At 47.4% G+C, this 6,000-nt stretch overlaps 1 protein-coding gene across 1 annotated transcript in view; it reads left to right on the top strand.

Annotated features, from left to right (window-relative positions):
* Nucleotides 1-202: 202 nt before the first annotated feature.
* Nucleotides 203-6,000, top strand: part of LOC137341950 (protein PML-like) — a 47,510-nt gene continuing 41,712 nt past the window's right edge. Inside the window, exon 1 of the mRNA XM_068005491.1 lies at nt 203-547. The gene's annotated coding sequence lies outside the window, so the exon portion shown is untranslated. The remainder of the gene's footprint in view (nt 548-6,000) is intronic.

The following is a 6,000-nucleotide window of genomic DNA, read 5'->3' as shown; positions in this document are numbered from 1 at the left end:
GGTGGGCCGGGCCGGGCCGTGAGCTGGTGGGGAGGGAGGGCCGGGCCGTGAGCTGGTGGGGAGGGTGGGCCGGGCCGTGAGCTGGTGGGGAGGGTGGGCCGGGCCGTGAGCTGGTGGGGAGGGTGGGCCGGGCCGTGAGCTGGTGGGGAGGGAGGGTGGGCCGGGCCGTGGGCTGGTGGGGAGGGAGGGTGGGCCCCCATGACCTGGAAGTCTTTACTTTCAATTTCACTTTCCCAGAAGTAATAATAAATGGAGCGAAACTACAAGCGGCCGCTGACTGCCTGAAACACGGTGCTTCGGGCCCAAGCCCAGCCGAACCAGGAGCGGCCGTTAGATCCCCCCCCCCCCAACCCTTCAATCGGGGCTGGTCGCAAGCTTCAGTTACAAGAGGCCGGTGGCCGGGCCCACAACATGTCCCGGAGCCGGGACCGCCTCGTGGTCTCCCTTCGAGTATTGACCCAGTCTGACGGGCTCCTGCTATGATCGCACCGCCAACACTCCGAATTTAAGACGCTGCTGCTGTGACCAGGCCTAAAACACGTTTCCAGTAAGTATTAGGTTTCAAAACAGTATCTTACTGAGAGGCGAAGGGGCCAAGGCCCGCAGTGCAGAACACCACCAAAGGGTGAAAGAGAAGACAAGGTCTCGGGGAACTGGTGACACAAAGCTTGGAGATTGTAGCTCTTTGAAAGAGCTATCGGATTAGCTCCACTCCCCTGCTCCTTCCCCATAGCCGTACAAACTTTTCCTTTTCAAGTATTTTATCCAATTCCCTTTTGAAAGTTATTATTTCATCTGCTTCCACTGCCCTTTCAGGCAGTGCATTTCAGATCATCACAATTTGCAGCCTAAAAAATTCTCCCCTCTGGTTCTTTTGCCTAGTATCTTAAATCTGTGTCCTCTGGTTACTGACCTTCCTGCCAGAAGAGACAGTTTCTCCCTATCTACTCTATCAAAACCCTTAATAATTTTGAACACCTCTATTAAATCTCCCCTTGACCTTCTCTGCTCTAAGAACAATCCCAGCTTCTCTAGTCTCACCACATATCTGAAGTCCCTCACCCCTGGTAAATCTTACCTGTGCCCTCTCTAAGGCCTTGACATCCTTCCTACAGTGCCCAGGATTGAACACAATACTCCGGCTGAGGCCTTACCAGTGTTTTATAAAGGTTTAGCATAACTTCCTTGCTTTTGTACTCTGTCCCTCAATTTATCAATTCCAAGATCCCGTGTACCAACTTGTCCTGCCACCTTCAAAGATTTGCATATGTGAACCACCAGGTCTCTCTGCTCCTGTACACCCTTTAAAATTGTACCATTTAGTTTATATTGCCTCTCCTCATCCTTACTACCAAAATGTATCACTTCACACTTCTCCGCATTTAGGGGGGATTTAATATAGGTGTTCAAAATTATGAGGGGTTTTGAAAGATTAATTGGATAGCTCTTTCAAAGAGCCAGTACAGGCACGTTGGGCCGAATGGCCTTGTTCTATACTATAAGATTCTATGATTAACTTTCGTCTGCCATGCGCCTGCCCATTTCATCAGTCTGTCTATGTCTCCTGAAGCCTCTTCACTGCTTACTACATTTCCAAGTTTTGTGTCTTCTGCAAACGTTGAGATTTTGCCTTCTATACCCAAGTCCAAGTCATTATTACACATCAAAAAGAGCAGTCCTAATACCGACCCCTGGGAGACACCGCAACCACAACAACTTGCATTTATATAGCACTTTTAAGATAGCAAAACGTCCCAAGGCTCTTCACAGGAGTGATTATCAAACAAAATTTGACACCGAACCACATAAGGAGATATTAGGACAGGCTTGGTCAAAGAGGTAGGTTTTAAAGAGCATCTTAAAGGAGGAGAGAGAAGTAGAGAGGTGAAGATTTAGGGAGGGCATTCCAGAGCTTAGGGCCTGGCCTGCTGAAGACTCGGCCACCAATGGTGGAGTGAAGAAAATTAGGGACGCAAAGAGGCCAGAATTGGAGGAGCGCAGAGATCTCGGAGGGTTGTAGGGCTGGAGGTTACAGAGATAGGGAAGAACGAGGCCATGGAGGGATTTGAAAACCAGGATGAGAATTGTATAATTGAGGCGTTGCCAGACCTGGAGTCAACGTAAGTCAGTGAGCACATGGGTGATGGGTGACGAGTCTTGGTGCGAGTTAGGATATGAATAGCAGACTTTTGGAAGAGCTCAAGTTTACGGAGGGGCAAGTTGGGAGGCTGGCCAGGAGAGCATTGGAATAGTCAAGTCTAGAGGTAATAATGGCATGAATGAGGGTTCAGGAGCAGATAAGCTGAGGCAGGGGCGGAGACGGGCGATGTTATAGAGGTGGAAGTCTTGGTGATGGAGAGGATCTGGGGTCGGAAGTTCAGCTCAGGTTCAGATAAGACGCCAAAGTTCCGAACGGTCTGGTTCAGCCTCAGACAGTGGCCAGGGAGAGGGATGGAGTTGGTATCTAGGGAACAGAGTTTGTAATGGGGACCGAAAACAATGGCTTCGGTCTTCCCAATATTTAGTTGGAGGAAATTTTTGCTGATCCAGTACTGGATGTTGGACGAGCAATGTGACAAATCAGAGACAGTGGAGGGGTTGAGGGAGGTGGTGGTGAGATGTCACCAAGGGGCAACATGTGGATGAAAAATAGGAGGGGCCAAGGATAGATCCTCGAGGTAATGGTGAGGGAGTGGGAAGAGAAGCCGTTGCAGATGATTCTTTGACTACGACTGGATAGATAAGAATGGAACCAGGCGAGGGCAGTCCTACCCAGCTGGACAAGGGAAGTCTTGGTGGAGGATGGAGAGGGGTCGAGAAGGATGAGAAGGGTTAGTTTACCACTGTTACAATCACATAAGACTCATTTGTGACTTTGATAAGGGCCGTTCCAGTACTGTGGCAGGGGCGGAAACCTGATTGGAAGGATTCAAACATGGAGTTGCAGGAAAGATGGGCACGGATTTGGAAGGAGACAACACGTTCAAGGGCTTTGGAGAGAAAAGGGAGGTTGGAGATGGAGCGGTAGTTTGCAAGGACAGAGAGGTCAAGGATGGGTTTTTTGAGGAGGGGGTTGATGACGACAAATTTGAAGGGGAGGGGGATAGTACCTGAGGAGAGGGAACCGTTAACAATATCAATTAACATGGGGGTCAGGAAGGGAAGTTGGGTGGTCAGCGGTTTGGTGGGAATAGGGTCGAGGGAGCAGGAGGTGGGTCTCATGGTTGCACTGCAGCTTCTTCGACAGCCCCTCCCAAACCTGCGACCTCTGCCACCTAGAAGGACAAGAGCAGCAGGCACATGGGAACAACACCACCTGCACGTTCCCCTCCAAGTCACACACCATCCCGACTTGGAAATATATCGCCGTTCCTTCATCGTCGCTGGGTCAAAATCCTGGAACTCCCTTCCTATAAGGACTGTGGGAGAACCTTCACCACACGGACTGCAACGGTTCAAGAAGGCGGCTCACCACCACCTTCTCAAGGGCAATTAGGGATGGGCAACAAATGCCGGCCTCGCCAGCGACGCCCACATCCCATGAACAAATTTTTAAAAATGAGCTCGGAGACAGCCTATGGGGAGATAGGAGAGAAACTAGAGAAAGATGTGAGTTCAGGGCTAGGGCGGGGTGGGGGGGGGGAACCATAGGGGAAGTTTGGCTCGGTGGGCTAGGGGAAGGGAGGGAAGCAGAGACAGCTGAATGGATGGTCTCAATCTTAGTGAGAAAGAAGTCCATGAGCTCCTCGCACTTGTTGGAGGTGAGGGTGGAGGAGGCAGGGGAGAGGGGTTTAAGAAGACGGTTTGTATTGGAGAAGAGAAGCCGGAGTTATCTTTGCATTCCAGGATGATCCTGGAATAGTGAGCAGTTTTGGTAGAGGAGAGCAGGACCTGATAGTGCTTTATGTGGTCCAACCAGATCTGCTGATGAATGGCTAAACCAGTTGTCCACCATAAATGTTCAAATCTGGATTCCTTGGACTTACGGGAGTGGAGATGAAGGCCGTACCAGGGGGAGCAACCAGGGTGAGAGAGAGAGTAAGGATTTTAAGGGGTCAAGGGCATCAAAGGTGGAGGCGAGGGTGTGATTGAGCAGATCGGTAGCTGCAGAAATGGAGGGCCAAAGGCTAGACGGTTGGGAATTTGAAAGTGCCATTGAATTTTGCATTCCATTTGAGGGAGAGAAGAGTAAGTCTAAGATTGGTGTTTTAAACTTAATAAGGGCAATTATGAGGGCATGAAGACAGAGCTGGCTAAAGTGAACTGGGAACTTAGGTTAAGGGATAGGTCAGTAGAGATGCAGTGGCAGACATTTAATCAGATATTTCATAACACTCAGCAAAGATACATTCCAGAGAGAAAGAAAGACTCCAGGGGAAGGACGTACCAACCGTGGCTAACTAAGGAAGTTAAAGATAGTATCAAATTGAAAGAAAAAGCATACAATTCCACGAAGATTAGTGGCAGGTCAGAAGATTGGACAGAATATAAAAAACAGCAAAGAATAACTAAAAGAATAATGAGGGAGAAATTAGAGTATGAGAGAAAGCTGGCTAGAAATATAAAAACAGATAATAAGAGTTTCTACAGGTATTTAAAAAAGTGAGCTTTGGTCCTCTAGAGAGTGAGACTGGGGAATTAATAATGGAGAACAAGGAAATGGCGGGTGAATTGAACAGATATTTTGTGTCCGTCTTCACTGGAGAGGATACAAATAACATGCCAGAAATAATTGTGAATCAAGAGGTGAAAGGGAGGGAGGAACTTAAAACATTCACAATCACCAGTGAAAGGGTTCTGAAAAAATTATTAGAACTAAAAGCTGACAAGTCCCCAGGTCCTGATGGACTTCATCCTAGGGTCTTAAAAGAAGTGGCTGCAGAGATAGCGGATGCATTGGTATTAATTTTCCAAAATTCCCTAGATTCTGGAAGGGTCCCATCAGATTGGAAAATAGCGAATGTAACTCCTCTATTCAAGAAAGGAGGGAGACAGAAAGCAGGAAACTACAGGCCAGTTATCTTAACATCTGTCATAGGGAAAATGCTAGAATGTATTATTAAGGAGGTTATAGCAGGGCACTTAGAAAATCTCAATGCAATCAGGCAGAGTCAACATGGCTTTGTGAAAGGGAAATCGTGTTTGACTAATTTATTAGAGTTCTTTGAGGAAGTAACAAGCAACGTGGATAAAGGGGATCCTGTGGATGTGGTGTACTTGGATTTCCAGAAGGCATTTGACAAGGTGCCACATCAAAGGCTACTACACAAAATAAGAGCTCATGGTGTAGGGGGTTACATATTAGCATGGATAAAGGATTGGTTAGCTAACAGGAAACAGAGAGTAGGCATAAATGGGGCATTTTCAGGTTGGCAAGATTTAACGAGTGGAGTGCCACAGGGATCAGTGCTGGGGCCTCAACTATTTACAATCGATATCAATGACTTGGATGAAGGGACCGAATGTATGGTTGCTGAATTTGCTGATGGCACAAAGGTAGGAAGGAAAGTAAGTTGTGAAGAGGACATCAGGAGTCTGCAAAGAGATATAGATAGGTTAAGTGAGTGGGCAAAAATTTGGCAGATGGAGTACAATGTGGGAAAATGTGAACTTGTCCACTTTGGCAGGAGGAATAGAAAAGCAGTATATTATTTAAATGGAGAGAGATTGCAGAACTCTGAGGTACAGAGGGATCTGGGTGTCCTAGTACATGAATCACAAAAAGTTAGTATGCAGGTATAGCAGTGGTTAGGAAGGCAAATGAAATGCATTCATTTATTGCAAGGGGAATGGAATATAAAAGTGGAGATGTTTTGCTACAGTTGTACAGGACATTGGTGAGACCACATCTAGAATACTGTGTGCAGTTTTGGTCTCCTTATTTAAGAAAGGACATAATTGCTTTAGAAGCGGTTCAGAGAAGGTTCACTCGACTGATTCCTGGGATGAGGGGGCTATCTTATGAGGAAAGGTTGGACAAGCTGGGCTTGTATACATTAG

The sequence above is a fragment of the Heptranchias perlo genome, chromosome 25 (assembly GCF_035084215.1).
Source record: "Heptranchias perlo isolate sHepPer1 chromosome 25, sHepPer1.hap1, whole genome shotgun sequence".
NCBI lineage: Eukaryota > Metazoa > Chordata > Chondrichthyes > Hexanchiformes > Hexanchidae > Heptranchias > Heptranchias perlo.
The sequence above is the reverse complement of the archived record's forward strand: the minus strand, read 5'-3'. Positions and strand labels throughout refer to the sequence as shown.